Source organism: Dipodomys spectabilis, unplaced genomic scaffold (genome assembly GCF_019054845.1).
Source record: "Dipodomys spectabilis isolate Male_0828 unplaced genomic scaffold, ASM1905484v1 ptg000234l, whole genome shotgun sequence".
Classification (NCBI taxonomy): domain Eukaryota; kingdom Metazoa; phylum Chordata; class Mammalia; order Rodentia; family Heteromyidae; genus Dipodomys; species Dipodomys spectabilis.
This window is the reverse complement of record NW_024870911.1, coordinates 4400158-4415205: the sequence shown is the minus strand read 5'-3', so window position 1 is coordinate 4415205 and position 15048 is coordinate 4400158. Positions and strand designations below refer to the sequence as shown.

Below are 15048 nucleotides of genomic sequence, written 5' to 3'. Positions count from 1 at the left end.
AGTAAGGTTATCATTATTGTCCACTTTGTTAAAATTTTAAGAAAAAATGAAGTTCCAATAGTTTGAATACATTGACTAACTAAGGCTAGAATCTGTCCAAAGTAGAAAATCTGACTCCAGAGTACACAATACTCATCACTGGGAAGTAAATGGATTGATTTAATGTAGACAGCTAGAGGAGAAATATCAGCAAAGAATAACTAGCCCATCTTTCTAGTCTTAGCCAGCAAGCTAACAGAGGCAACACCTGGTCAAGTTATATAACATATCTAGATAGCGATAAGCACTGGTGTGTATATCATACTGAAAATCCAAGGGAGACATGCTGTTGTCATAGGATTCAAAATCAAAAAGCTCAGTTAAGATCACTGCATTTTATTTGAAATGAACTCCAAGAAATGGAAACAAGAGATTTTTTTTTTATAGTACTGGTCGCAGTTTTCCCACTTCTATTTATTCCCTTTTGCCACTATTTTTTATTTCTGTACCCTTTGTCTTGGATGTAAGTTTATTTGATTTGGGGAAGGTAAGGAGAAGCATGGAAACAGAGTCAAAGCATGAACCAATTCGTCAGTGATACTTACTAGACACTAAGTTGGAAACTAACTGTACAACTGGGGGTAGTAGTCAGGAGGGAAAAACTTGGAGAAAACGAGGGAGGGGATGGCACTGTTCAAAAAGAAATGTACTCATTACCTGCTTTATGTAACTGTAACCCCTCTGAACATCACCTTTACAATAAAATTTAATTTAAAAAAAGATTAGCAGTATTTTTTTTAGGAAGAGAAGGAAAATAGAGTCAGAGGCAAAGAGTAAAAGATTTTTAATAGGTTCAGCAACTGGGGACACTTCCTCCTCTTGGCTCACCTGGCCCAGCTTCTTTTAAAATGTCTACTGCTCATGAAATTCTCTGCAAGTTCAGCTTGGAAGGTGATCACTCCATGCTCTCAAGTGCCTATGGGTCAGTCAAGGCCTACACCAACTTCTTTTCTGAGAGAGATGCCGTGAACATAGAAACAGCCATCAAGACCAAAGGCGTGGATTAGTTCACCATCGTGAACATGCTGACAAACCGCAGCAATGAACAGAGGCAGGACATTGCCTTTGCCTACCACAGAAGGACCAAAAGGAACTTCTGTCCACGCTGAAGTCTGCTTTATCTGGTCACCTGGAGACAGTGATTCTGGGCTTGTTGAAGTCACCTACCTGCTAAGTATGATGCTTCCGAGCTAAAAGCTTCCATGAAGGGGCTGGGAACGGTGAGGACTCCCTCATTGAAATCATCTACTCCAGAACCAACCAGGAGCTTCAGGAAATTAAGAGTCTACAAGGAAATGTACAAGATGGGCCTGGAGAAAGACATTATTTCCAACACATCTGGAGCTTCCTCAAGCTGATGGTCTCCCTCGCCAAGGGCAGAAGAGCTGAAGATGGTTGTTATTGATTATGAACTGATTGACCAGGATGCCCAGGATCTTTATGATGCTGGAGTGAAGAGGAAAGGATCAGCATCATGATTGAGAGGAGTGTGTGCCACCTGCAGAAAGTATTTGAGAGGTACAAGAGCTACAGTCCATATGACATGTTGGAGAACATCAAGAAAAAAGTCATTTCCTAACAAATGGAGCAATGTCATTCTTTCTGATGGAGGCATAGAATTCCATTGTGTGTGTGTGTGTGTGTGTGTGTGTGTGTGTGTCACATTTTCTTCATTCATCTACTGAGGGGCATCTGGGTTGGTTCCCTATCTTAGCTATAGTAAATAATGCTGCAATAAACACAGTTGTGCTGGTAGCTGTAGTATGGTCTTGTTTGTGATCATTTGTGTAAATGCCCAACAGTGGGATTGCTGGGTCATAGGGGAGCTCTATGTGGAGTCTTTTGAGGAGACTCCATACTACTTTCCAAAGTGGTTGAACAAATTTACACTCCCACCAACAATGCAGTAAGGTTCCCTTCTGTCCACATCCCTCCAACATCTTTTGTTATTAGAGTTCTTGATTTTTGCCATTCTAACTGGAGTGAGGTGGTATCTCAGTGTTGCTTTGATTTGCATTTCTCTTATGAATGGATAAAGAAAATGTGGTATATATATATAATGCAATTCTATGCCTCCATCAGAAACAATGACATTGCCCCATTTGTTAGGAAATGGAAAGACTTGGAAAAAATTGTATTAAGTGAAGTAAGCCAGGTCCAAAGAAACATAGGTTCCATAGTTTCTCTTATTTGCAATAATTAGCATATGTCTGAGACAAGCAGAAATGGTCAGATAAGTTGATGTTAGGTGAAATGAACCCCAAGATAAGGACTCAAACGGTTTTTCTTTCTTGCTATTGTTTCTAACATATTTATAAGATGGTTTCTTTGTTGCTTTGTATGTCCCTCCCCCATGGTATAACCCATTTTCACTGTATTTGATATTGGTATAATTTGTGGAGGCGAAGGGAAAAAAACAAATTGTGTAAATAGGGATACAGGTGGACCCATTGCAACAATGAGATGTACAAGACGCTATGTCTGAAAACGAACTTTACAACTTTGGCCAAGCAGGGGGAACGGGGGAGGGGGAGAGAGGAGATGGGAAGGGATGGGAAGGGGAAACAAAGGAGGAGGCAACAATGCTTGATAAGAAATGTACTCATTACGTTGCCCATGTAATTGTAACTCCTCTGTATGGTATTTTCACAATTGAAAAAGAGAGAGAGAAAAGAAAGAAAGAAAAAAGAAAGTCAAAGGAGACATGGAAAATGCTTCCCTGAACCTCGTCCGGTGCATTCAGAACAAGCCTCTGTATTTTGAGGATCGCCTTTATGACTCCATGAAGGGCAAGGGGACTGGAGATAAGGTTCTGATTCGAATCATGGTCTCCCACAGTAAAGTGGACGTGTTGAAAATTAGGTCTGAATTCAAGAGGAAGTACAGCTAATCTCTGAACTACTACATCCAGCAAGACACCAAGGGTGACTACCAGAAGGTGCTGCTGTACCTGTGTGGTGGAGATGACTGAGTCACCATGTGGCTGGAGCATCCTAACACAAAGCTGCTGGTGCACTCACCTAACAGTTTAGAGAGTCCACATGCAACTTACAGACCCCAGAGCCCCTCCCCTGTGAAGTCCTTGTTAGCATTGTCCTTCCCTACTGCTTTAGCTGCCTTAAGCAATGCCTGGCTTTCTCTTCAGTCTCTCCTTTAAGCCAAAGAAATGAACATTCCAAAGAGTTGGAAGTGAAATCAGTGATGTGAGACACTTTGCCTCCTGTGTATATTGTGTCATGAATAAACTGAGTTTTTACTTTAGAAACAACAAAAAAAGATTTTAATATTATCTTTTATTTTGGAACATTGCTATTTTTGCCCCAGCTTTCATGAAGAGATTAATGTGTACTCTGTTGCATAGTTTTGCATCAGTCATAAATCGTTAGAATTTAAATGTCTTGGAATATGAGTTAGAATCATTCATTTGGCCAGTTTTTTTAACCAATTCAGTCACATTTGTCCCTTAATCCTGAGACAAAGGAACTAGTGATAGCAGTAAATACACATGTGTATATAAGTGCTTATATTGACATTATTTAAACATATATTTCTATCTTATCAAAATATAGATTCAGAATGAGGTCAGAGGAACAGACCCTATTAAAACTATTGCCATCAAACATATTGTAACAAGATCCTAGGGGTAAATCTTACAAGAAAAAAATATTGTAAAAAGAAATTATTTGTTTAGCAGATTGAGATTGTTTTCACCCCACATAATCAAGTATATGAACAGTATTCTAAGGAGGACAATGGCATCATTACCAACATGACCTTGGGAAAGTCATTACAATTTTTATCTTAAAACAAAGGGAGTTGATATCAAGCTCTGACTCTGACTCTGAATTCTCCTTCAGTTCATGTAGTTCTCGCCCATGGTGACAGAGTGGGAATGAAAACAATGGAAGATGTTTGTGTACATTTCCTGAGACTGCTCATTCTAGCTCCCAGTTCTGCACAGAAATACCCATACAAATAGTAGAGGTGGAAGTAAGTGAGGCATCTTGCACCTGGAGCAGTTCACCCCTAGCATTGCCTCTGGTCTTTGAAGCCGTTAGATTACATTCCATGGCTTTGCAAAGCTGGAACTGTTATGATAAATCATATTTTTTTTTAAAGTCTCAGTTGAGTAGCAATAGCAAAGGCATCTGGGTAATACTGACAGGAAGCCTCCAGCTGATTGGAAATAAATGGGCCCTGTGTCCAGCAACAGCTGCAACAACAGCGGGCTGGGCCTGGTTACGTGGACAAGCTCAGAGCACGCTGGGCTGGGGCCTGGAATTTCCCCAAATGAAATCGGAGAACTGTTTAGGTTGACCTGCTCTCTCTCAGCACAGTTGACCCTTAAGAATGAAGAGATGACACATCCCGAAGTACACTAAACGTTTAGAACAGCAGCTCAAGACAAGAAAGAAAAAGAAAAACAAAACTTGGAAAATGCATGGGAGTCCTCTTACAATGCTGGAAGAATAAGTTGGTTGACTTGATTGCCTTCTGTTTGGGAACTAAACAAAGAGGTTATTTAAGATTCTTATATGCTGGGGCTGCTGTGGAATGCAGTTTCCAGAAAAGAAAAAGAAAAAAGATTTATCTGTCCATTCTGAACAGGCCTTCCTACATTGCAAGACCTACTTCCACATGGCAGCCCGGGGTTACAGTGACATAAAACAAAACACCAGCAACTGTATTTAGAAAGGCTGATGTAAAAAAAAAAAAATGCAGTGGGGAGAAAGATTGAAATGTTTCAAGATACACAAGGAAATATCGTATAAATGACGATGGGGAAGGTAGCTTTTTTAAAAATAACATGACAATCTCTTTAATAATGTTTTCCAGAGGATTAAAGATGTTTCTTAAGCAGGAAAATCACATAACTTTAGTCTCCTCCTGGGTGAATGTCCAAAGGTCCATCTTTAAAGGAGGTTTCCCTTCGGGGAAAGGAAGCTGTTCTGAGATGCAGCCCTCAGATTACCCACTTCCATCCAGTGTATTATTAATGGAATTTAGTAAGGTAGAATAGAGTCATAACTAGAAATAGGTCTCTAGGTCTCTTGGATAAGACTCCTAGCTGCTATGCTATTATAACCCTTGCTCAGCCCTGTTGGATTCTATCATACTTTAGATAGATAGATAGATAGATACCATAATTTTAGAAGTATGAAAGAAATAGATTGCCAAGAGGACAATCTGGTGGGAAGTACATTAAAATGGAATTTACTGGAATTATTCTGTTGGAAGAAATCTTCAAAGCCATTTTACCTTTGGTTTTTATTTTGGCCTAAGGACCTACATTCTTTGTAATGAAATGTTTAGTCAGTAGATATTGGAGATAACACTGATTCTGTCTCAGAATAAACTTTTTTTTTATAGAACTGGAGATTGAACTCAAGGCCCAGCACTGGCTAGGCAGGTGCTCTACTATTTGAACCACGCTTCTAGCCTGGCTTAATAAACTTTTACACAGCTATCCTTATCAGGCTTCTAATAGTTATAATACTAAATCTGTACTCAGTTCTTAATTTTCATGTTATCAGTAGTATTTAGCACAGCTGATATGATTACTTTCTATTGTTTTCCTTTTTTTCTGGTTGACTGTTCTTGGGAGTAAATTCAGGTTTGAATTTACTAACAAGTGCCCTATCACTCCTCCCCCCCCCCCCCCCCCTTTATCATGTGTGGATATTGAGTATTATGACTATGTTCAAGCACCGCTTGCCTTTCCTATTCATCTGGTCTCCTCCTACTCACCCCCTGGACCCATTCAAGATCATTGCAGCTTCCTGATATTTATTTGTTGAACTGTATGCAATTATTCAAAAGGTTTACACCATAGTATTCTACTCCTGCATAAACTATACTTTAGATAGCTTGACTGTGTATGTATATACATAGGTGCCTGTGTATTTACAGAAGAGATTGTATTTAGAGTGTAAGATCCACATATGAGAGAACAAAGGGAGCTTTTATCTTTATAAAGCGCTCAGAGGATGAGCAAGGACTTGTTTTTATTTATTTATTTTTATTTGTTTATTTATTTATTTATTTTTGTTGGTTATGAGACCTGAACTCTGGGCCTAGGCACTGTCCCTGAGCTCTTCAGCTCAAGGCTAGCACTCTACCACTTGAGCCATAGCGCCACTTCTGGCTTTTTCTGCTTAATGTGGTGCTGAGGAATCAAATGCAGAGCCTCATGCATGCAAGGCAAGCACTCTATCACTGAGCCACTTTCCCAGCCCTGTTTTTTTTTTAAAGAGCTAGGTATAGTTCTAGTCTAGTTGGATGTTGCCTAGATTGTAAATGTCTGTTCTCTAGTTCCTATACTAATACAAAGAAGTCAAGAGGTGACTCCCAGCATAGAAGGGTACATAAAAATAAGACAGGACATGTTTTCCAGAAAACCGCCATGTGCAGTATGGCAAATATTATACAAAACTGATTTCCATTTAGAAAACAGGAAGAGCTAGGAAAGTAACACAACCCCCTGTACAAGATTTCACTTCAAGAACAAAAGCAGCTCTGTCTGGCAGTTTATTTCCAGGTGATTATGATTATCCCGACTCATTCTTTTACCCTGAAATCAGGGCTGGTCTCTAAATAAGACAACGGGCCTTCTTGGTTAGATTTCTTGGCAGTAAGGCTAGAAGAAACCTGAATCCTTTTTCACACCCAAGTCATCTGAGGCTGGTGTTTTTAAACTTGCAAAATAAGTACTAGTTACCTGCTGTGGAAACTGGGATTGATACCTTTCAGTCCTACAGCCCAAAGCACATGGCCCTTGCTTCCTGCATTCCCTTCTTAATTATATATTTACACATGTATATTTATAGTCAAGAGTTGATTTCTACTTTTTCCAGGGAGCCTCGTTATCTAGTTAAGCATCACAAATGCTAATAGGAACTGCCCATCCTGTCTGCCTGACCTGCAGCATGGATGTACTTGGTAGTCCAGCTCTTTTCTACTATGCTGTACTTCTAGACAAGAAAGGGTAATAGCTAGTAATACTGGGAAGAGTCCCTAGCTCCATATGTACTTCCAAAGGGAGCTAGAGCCTCTGATCTGCCAACAGTTGTCCAACTATGCCTCAAAATATCTCAAAGTACAGGGAAATATGTGTGTCGACATTAAACACCCTGTCCAGTGGAATTAGTTATCACCTTATTAAAGAAATGCATGTTGGTTTAGTTCTTGGAGTATCTACATCTGCTAAACAGTTCCTTGCTCACATGCTCTGTGCTAAAGGTCAGTTGGACACATTTATTTATTCATCGCAGATCATGGTGTGGCATTCACTTTAATTACAGAGAAATAAGTGATGGCCAGAGACAAGGCCATGGTGTGCTGCCCCCATGTAAAAAAAAAGGGCAAACCCCTCTTCTGGGAAAGTGGAAATTGAAGTGAGTCCCATCACTAATTGAGTCAAATCAACCACTACAGCTGAATAATCTGTTTACAAGAAAATCTTGCTCTTCCAGCCCTGTGGAGGAAGACATGCAGTGTGCCTGTGGCATGTACAACACAGCTTTATTTCACTAGGGAAAGAGAAAGGTATTTTTTGCAATACTAAATATACAGAACCTCACTTTGAAATGATCAGAGAGTAGACTGCTGCATATTCCCCTTCTCCTCCCAAGGAAAAACAAGCTGGTGAGTGGAGACAAGGCTTCCTTCCCCCACTTCTTTTGCCTGGTTAACAAAAATAGGAGTGTTAAGGTTAGTGCTTGAAAAATACAACTGGAAACAAAGGAGATAAAAGCTGGATTACAGGTTCACGTATTTTTCCTGATTCCCATGTAGCAGTTATTTTGTCCTCATGCACCAGTTCTTTCCCAAATGCTCACTGTTAAATTAGGTAGATAAAATCATAAAATAGCCAGGAAATGCACAATTAATTTTTTACTTAACACCAATGATCTAAGTCCAGAATAATGATATTATTATTATCTCAGTTCTTTTTAAATAGATACAAGATCCCTTACAGCTGTAGCCTTCCTATATGAAGGTTTAACTGGAACTTTGCAATTTCTCTCTAGTGTCATTTATACTTCCTGACTCAATAGCTTTACCTTGAAACTGGGCAAGTTCTCAAGGAGATAATAAATCAAAGTCAAGTTGAATGGCTTTTCAAAGTTTTTTTTAGTGCCCTTTTCTAACCAAAGAACATTTGTTTACCTTGACTCATAGTTCCAGGAGCTTTAGCTACTACTGCTGCTAATACTGAATAACTCCTTTTCAAATTGCTGAAATGTTAAACAAATACCATCTATAATTAACTGAAAATTATCAAATGCCAGATTTATAAGTATTTGATGCCTATCTTTTTTTTTTACTTTCTTCTGATTGTACATACTAACAAGTAGAAAAATCAAAGAGCAGCATCATGCCTTTTAATATATCTACGAGTCTCAGTTACCTAGACTGTGAGTTGTTCTAGTTGGTAGGATAAAGGAATGAGTTGGAGCCTCAAGAGTCTGTTTTTCTACTTATTGGTTGAGTGGCCTTCATTTTTTTTCTCCAAATATTTCTTTATTGAGATTGACTAAATTTCACAATACTGTGGCATAGTTATACTTAGCTGAAGTCACAAACACATTTTAACATTCACAATGATAATTATCATTATCTTAATCTACAAAGCTTCTGAACTCTACAAAGTTTAACAATAAAACGGTTTCTTGCAAATCAGGTGACATGTATATTTCTTTCCTTTGGCTTAGTATCAGCCTTCATTTTTTAACCATTTTCTACACTTATAAGATGAAAGCAATCTACTTTATGAAATATGAAAGACATAATTGACACATAATAAATAGTGATTACAAATTCATGGTTATTACAAAGCTATGTTTCACCTCTCCCTGTGGATTCTGGGCACCCCTTGGCATAGAAAATGCCCACTGGCTGTTCTTTACTTTCAATATCATTTCTTTTCACCACAGTCCCAAGATAATGGAGATCAGGATGGTGATAATGTGATAATGATGATTCTGATTTCACACACACACACACACACACACACACACACACACACCCCAAGTTATCAGAGAAGTTATCCAGCTATAAGTGGTTAGAATAAAATCACTGGGTTCAGCTTGCTTAATAATCTTAGCACTATTAAAAATGGGAGACAAGTAGAGATGCTTTTTAGAAAAAATAATAGAGCTGGGCATTGGTGGCTCACACCTCTAATCTTAGATACTTAGGAGGCTCTGGGAGATAAGTCTATGAGATTCTTTTCTCCAATTAACCAGGAAAAAAAGCTGGAACTGAAGGTATGGCTCAAGTAGAGTAGCAGTCGAGCAAGAAAGAGCGAAATGAAGGCTGAAAGCACAAAGTCCTGAGTTTAAGTCCTGGTAATAGCAAAAAAGGAGGAGGAGGAGGGAGAAGAAAAAAGAAAAAGAAAAAGAGAGAGAGAAGAAAGGAAGGAAGGAGGGAAAGAAGGAATGAAGGAAAGAAAGAAAGAAAGAGAAAGAGAAAGAAGAAAAAAGAGAGGGAGGGAGGGACGAAAGGAGGGAGGGAAGGAGAAAAAGAAAGAAGAAAAAAGACTAATGGGGATGCTGGGAAGGTGGCTCAGTGGTAGGGCGCTTGCCTTGAATGCCTGAGGCCCTGGGTTTGATTCCTTAACACCACATAAACAGAAAAAGGCAGAAATGGCACTGTGGCTCAAGTGGTAGAGCCCCTGCCTTGAGCTGAAGAGCTCATGGGCAGTGCCCGTGCACAGGCCCAGAGTTCAAGCTCCACAACCGCAAAAAAACAAAAAAGAAAAGAAAAGAAAAAAAAGACTAATGGGGAGGTGAGTTTGATCAAAGTACAATATATACATGCGTAGATATATCTCAGTGAAATTCCTTTGTACAGCTAATTTACAATAATAAAATCATGATACTGCTTTTAAATTTATATTTTATTGTAAATGTGATGTACTGAGGGGTTACAGTTACATAGGAGAGGTAATAAGTACATTTCTTTTTGAACAGTATCACCTCTTCCTTCATTTTTTCCCAGAGTTTTCCCTCTTGACCCCCCTCCCACTCCAAAAGTTGTATAATTCATTTTCAACATAGTATCTAGTGAATATCATTGCTGAATTCATTCAACCTTTGTACTTCTTGTAAGTTTGCTAGTAGTAAGTCCTCTGAGCTGCTGAAACTTCCAATCAGAGGATTGCTTAATACAGTGTCCATTTATGAAAATGCACTGAAAGAAAATAAAATTTGCCTTTCTTTTCCTATTGGACCATCCTAAACTTAAAGACACACACACACACACACACACACACACACACACACACACACACACACACCCCAAAACAAACAACTAAGAGTTTAGTTTTAAAGATTCCCCCACCCTACGTTGGTCACAAACCCCTAAGGGCAGTATTGATTTATTGTAAATCCACCATCCACCAAGGAGAGTACATGTCTGTTCTCTGAATAAATAACCTAGACAGAGGTTGTTGAGGGGAATGATAATACAAATGGATTTTAAAATCTTACTAGATGCAAAGATAAGGGTATAGTTCAGTGGTAGAGCACCTGCCATGCATGTATTGGGTCCTGGATTTGATCTCCATCAAAACATACACACACACACACACACACACACACACACACCCCAACTACTAAATTCAGTCAGTTACTTTTTAAGCATTTTTTATTTTGTCTGTGTCTAAAATAAAGCAATTACCATTTACATAACATATTTTACTGTGAAATGTATATACTCAGAAAATAGGAATCTGGACATGATTGAGTCTATCTTTATTCAATTTTGAAAGTCATGAACACTGACATTGTCAAATGCTCTGCATTCTAACTCACTGTTTTGTAAGATAGAGTTTAGCAGTAAAGAATTTTGAGGGTAAGCCAGGCACCTGTGGCTCACGCCTGTAATCCTAGCTACTCAGGAGGCTGAGATCTGAGGATTGAAGTTCCCTTGCTAATAAGGGAAACCATACAGTCTTAAGGGACCTATACAGTCTTAAATGTGATGCTTTTTTAAATAAGGTCGGGCACAGAATAAGCTCTTGGTCTGTGTTTTCTGTCTGACCCTCTTTCTGGAAGCAAATTTAATCACGTTACACAGTCTGAGTAGTCATTCTGACTTCCAAATGCTATATTGAACTGGTCCTGGAACTCACTCCTGAATCCTGTTTCCTCTTACTACAGGTCATTTTATTCACTACCCCATCCATACAACACAACTCTCCTGGAAGGCTGGAAGACTCACCCGTGCACACTGTCATCCCCCGCACAACTGAATTCCAAGCACACCTAACAATGTTGTCACCATATTGATTTTAAAATAAATATATTGTGCTCTGTCAAATGCCTTTTTGAAACGGAATTTCTTTCTTCATCATCCATTTTTTGGTAGCCTTACTCCCTGTGCAAATGTTTTTCCCCAAAGAAAAAAAAGACAATAAGATAACGACTTTTATTAAACATTTACTGACTTCCATGCACTCAACCCAGCATGAAAAATGCATTATCTTATTTAAACTCTAGGAAATAAACACTATTATTACTCCCATTTTACAAGAAGCTCAGAGAGGTGAAGGTACTTGTTCAAGGTGACACAGCTAGTTTAAACAGAGATCAAGGCCAGGACCCTGAGTTATTCTTGCTGTGATAGGCAAACTCCTGGAATGAGGCTGTGGGCTTGGCACAGAATCATTTCCCATCAATGATGGGAATGAATAGAAACTTATCTCTGAAAACATGCTTTTTCTGCAGGCACTCAGACAAAATCTCCACATGGGGAAATTGAGGCTGAGGTCCACTGTTTTGAGCTGCTAAAATAACATTCTATGGTAGAAATGGGCCTGTCTTCCACTTCATTGCTTTCACTCATGTCATTGTGAATAATAAGTTCCAATATGCGCCAGCCTATCAGTCTAACCCAGAGTAATTCTATGGAATCCTGCCATGCATAAGCCCCTGAATTTCTAGCAACGTTTATGGCTCAATATTAATTAAGTTGAATGATACATGAAGATTTGGCTTTGCAAGGAGCTTGACTATCTATGGCTGCAGGGTTCCATAAGATTAGGTCTCTGAGCTGTTGGGATAATTAATTCGACTGGCAGTGAAAGAGAAGCCCATGGGATTTGCAAATGAGAAGTGAGATTTAACCACATCCCAGTTTCTGTGGCAACCGTGGCTTCAATGACAAGCATGGAATTACCAAACTACTGTCCCCCCTTGTCTAGCCTTGAGCATTTCCAGCTCACTCAAAGCAGAATTAGTTAGACACATCCAAGAATGCTTATTGTACAGGCCTAGGGAGTTTTCAAAAACACAAGGTAGCATCTAATTAAAGGGGTATCCTAGAACCCCTGAAGCAATGAGACTGACAAAGAGGCACTAGAGAAAATGAAGCATGGCAGTGCATACCTGGAGTAGGGTCAGTACTTGTGAGGCAGTGGCAGGAGAATAAACAATTGTGAGTACCGCTTTGGCTACATTGTCCAGTAGCCCTTGCTGAGCACATGCAAGGCTGTGAAGTACATAGCATTAGTCAGGCCTTTAGGCACCCATCTTGTGGACAAACTCACAAGATTCTGATATAATAAGCCAGACTACAGATTTATGTTGGAAGTTATTTGCTAGTAGTAGTTGCTGCTTTCTGATGGTCATAAATACTCAAACCTCCAAATTATACATCAACACGCTTGAATCAAAACCAAAACACTTGAACAATCTTGAGATGTGAGAGTTCCACCCTGCTAAGAAAGAAAGAAATTGTATTTCTCTAAAGAAACACTGTTGCCCAAAAGCTAAACTTATATTTCTCTAATTGTATTTCTGTGGCACTGACACTAAGGGATTAGGATGTAGATGAAACAGAGATTAGGTTCAAATGTCATCTGCCATCTGTATTGACCTTAGGAAAACTTGCCAGAGCTTCATTCACTCTTCTGAATGTTGCATAAAGGGGGTGTTGGAAGAAAATTCACATGCAGCATTTAGTATAATGGTTAACACACACGAAATCATCAATAAACATTCTGTATTATTACATTCTCATCCAAAGAATAGCTGTCGGTTTTCTGGTTACATGACTTGGTTAAGGTACTTAAAGAATGCTAACAGCTAATGAACTAAGACAGGTGTAATGCCTTCACCTTACCTGGTTGGTAGTGTCTGACAGATACTCAAATTTCCCACTCAGGCGTTATGCCTTCCACCTTACCTGGTTGGTAGTGTCTGACAGATACTCAAACTTCCTACTCTCAAGATCACTTTCATAAGAACACTGAATGCCCTCCCATCATCATGGGCAAGTCACAATCCACTTGCGTGGGATGACAGTTTCCTCTCTCATCTGTCACGTTCCACACGTGACTTCCTCTGGCTAGCCACCTCTGGTCCTGGGGGTTCACAACTCGGTTAATAGTCTCTTGTCAAGCAGGTTATTTTACAAAGGTGGTAAATGCATCCGTGATAGCTTGCCAGTCTCACCCTCAAGAATTCCCTGGTCCCTTTTCCATACTCATAATACTAAACTTGTTGATTTTTCAAAAGATGAAGGGATTTCTTGACATCTGGGTCACTTGAGCAGCTGATTATAAATTCAGACACTTTGGAATGGTTGGAATGCTGGGTATCCCCCTGGGTAGGGTGGGACAAGAAAGAAGCAGACATTCTGGGGGATTAGAAATGTTTTCTGTCTTTATTCTTTTTTTTTTTTTTTTTTTTTTTTTTTTTTTGTCGGTCATGGGGCTTGAACTCTGGGCCTGGGCGCTGTCCCTCAGTTCTTCAGCTGTCGACTAGCGCTCTACCACTTGAGCCTCAGCCCCATGGGCAGCAGTAGATATAGAGATGGGCATGGATGTACATATTCATTGAGCTGCGGCTGGAAGATGGAAGCATCTGATTGTGATGATGTAATAAGGCAGTAACCATGATGTCCAAACAACATCAAATAAAAGCATTGTCATACTGCAGACCTTCTGAATTAGAGTTTTTCAGAAAAGGGACTGTGAATATCCATTTTTTGTGTGTCTGGGTGTGATGGTCTTAGGGCTTGAACCCAGGGCCTGGGCACTGTCCCTAAGCTTTTCTGCTAGTGCTCTACCACTCAGTATTTCTGGTAGTTAATTGGAGATAAGTGTCTCATGGACTTTCTTGTCCAGGCTGGCTTCAAACCACAATCCTCAGGTCTCAGCCTTCTGAGGATTACAGGCGTGAGCCACCAGGACCAAGTTTTGAATGCCCATTTTTAATAAGCACTTTCAGATAATTCTAATGTACACTGGAGTTTGAGAACCACTCATCTAAAAAAAAAAAAAAAAAGGAAAAAATCCACTAAGCATAAAAAGCACAGTTTCAATAACAAAGACCAAGAAAACTAATGTGAAACAAAGGTTGTCCCAGGAAATGTGAGATAAACACTACAAATATCAGTATTCATGAGCTCTGAAACCTTGGAGATTTGAGTCAATATAGCAACATCTGTTTCCTGTGCTAACCTGATAGATCTCTACACGCAGCTGTAACACAACAGTGGACAAAGATGTTGGGAGGCAGGACTGCTGCGAGCTGTGCCCCCAGGGCTCTGTTCACCACGTTCACCTTCCAGGCCAGGGCCTCAAGCAGGATGCTCCCTTCTCCACTCTGATAATGTCAAAAAGATGGTTACGTTGCTGGAGGTTGGTTGAATTACAACGGAGTGAATCTGGAAAGGGCACTTGTCAAGAACATACCTCCTCCAACATAAGCAGGAGTCTGAAAAGAAGAGAAAGAATGTGCCTAATGGAGCCTTTTGAAAGCTGAGATAAAGGATTTTTGCCTGTGTAACCACCTGCAGTGTCATGATTCTGAATGAAAAAGCTTTTCTGGCTTGCAAACAAATGCTCTGTGTTTGAGAGAATGAACTGGGAGAATTCTTAGAGATCGCCCAAGATTGCTGCAAGATTTTTGTCTGCCAAATTGCATCTCTTTTTGCTTTGGAACTTGCTCAGGGCATTGCCGTGTTGACTTGTAATGTTCACAGCTACATCAGTAAAAC

General features: G+C 39.6%; 1 pseudogene; it reads left to right on the top strand.

Moving 5' to 3' along the window:
• Positions 1 to 846: 846 nt before the first annotated feature.
• Positions 847 to 3269, top strand: LOC122124176 (annotated as a pseudogene).
• The last annotated feature ends 11779 nt before the right edge of the window (positions 3270 to 15048 follow it).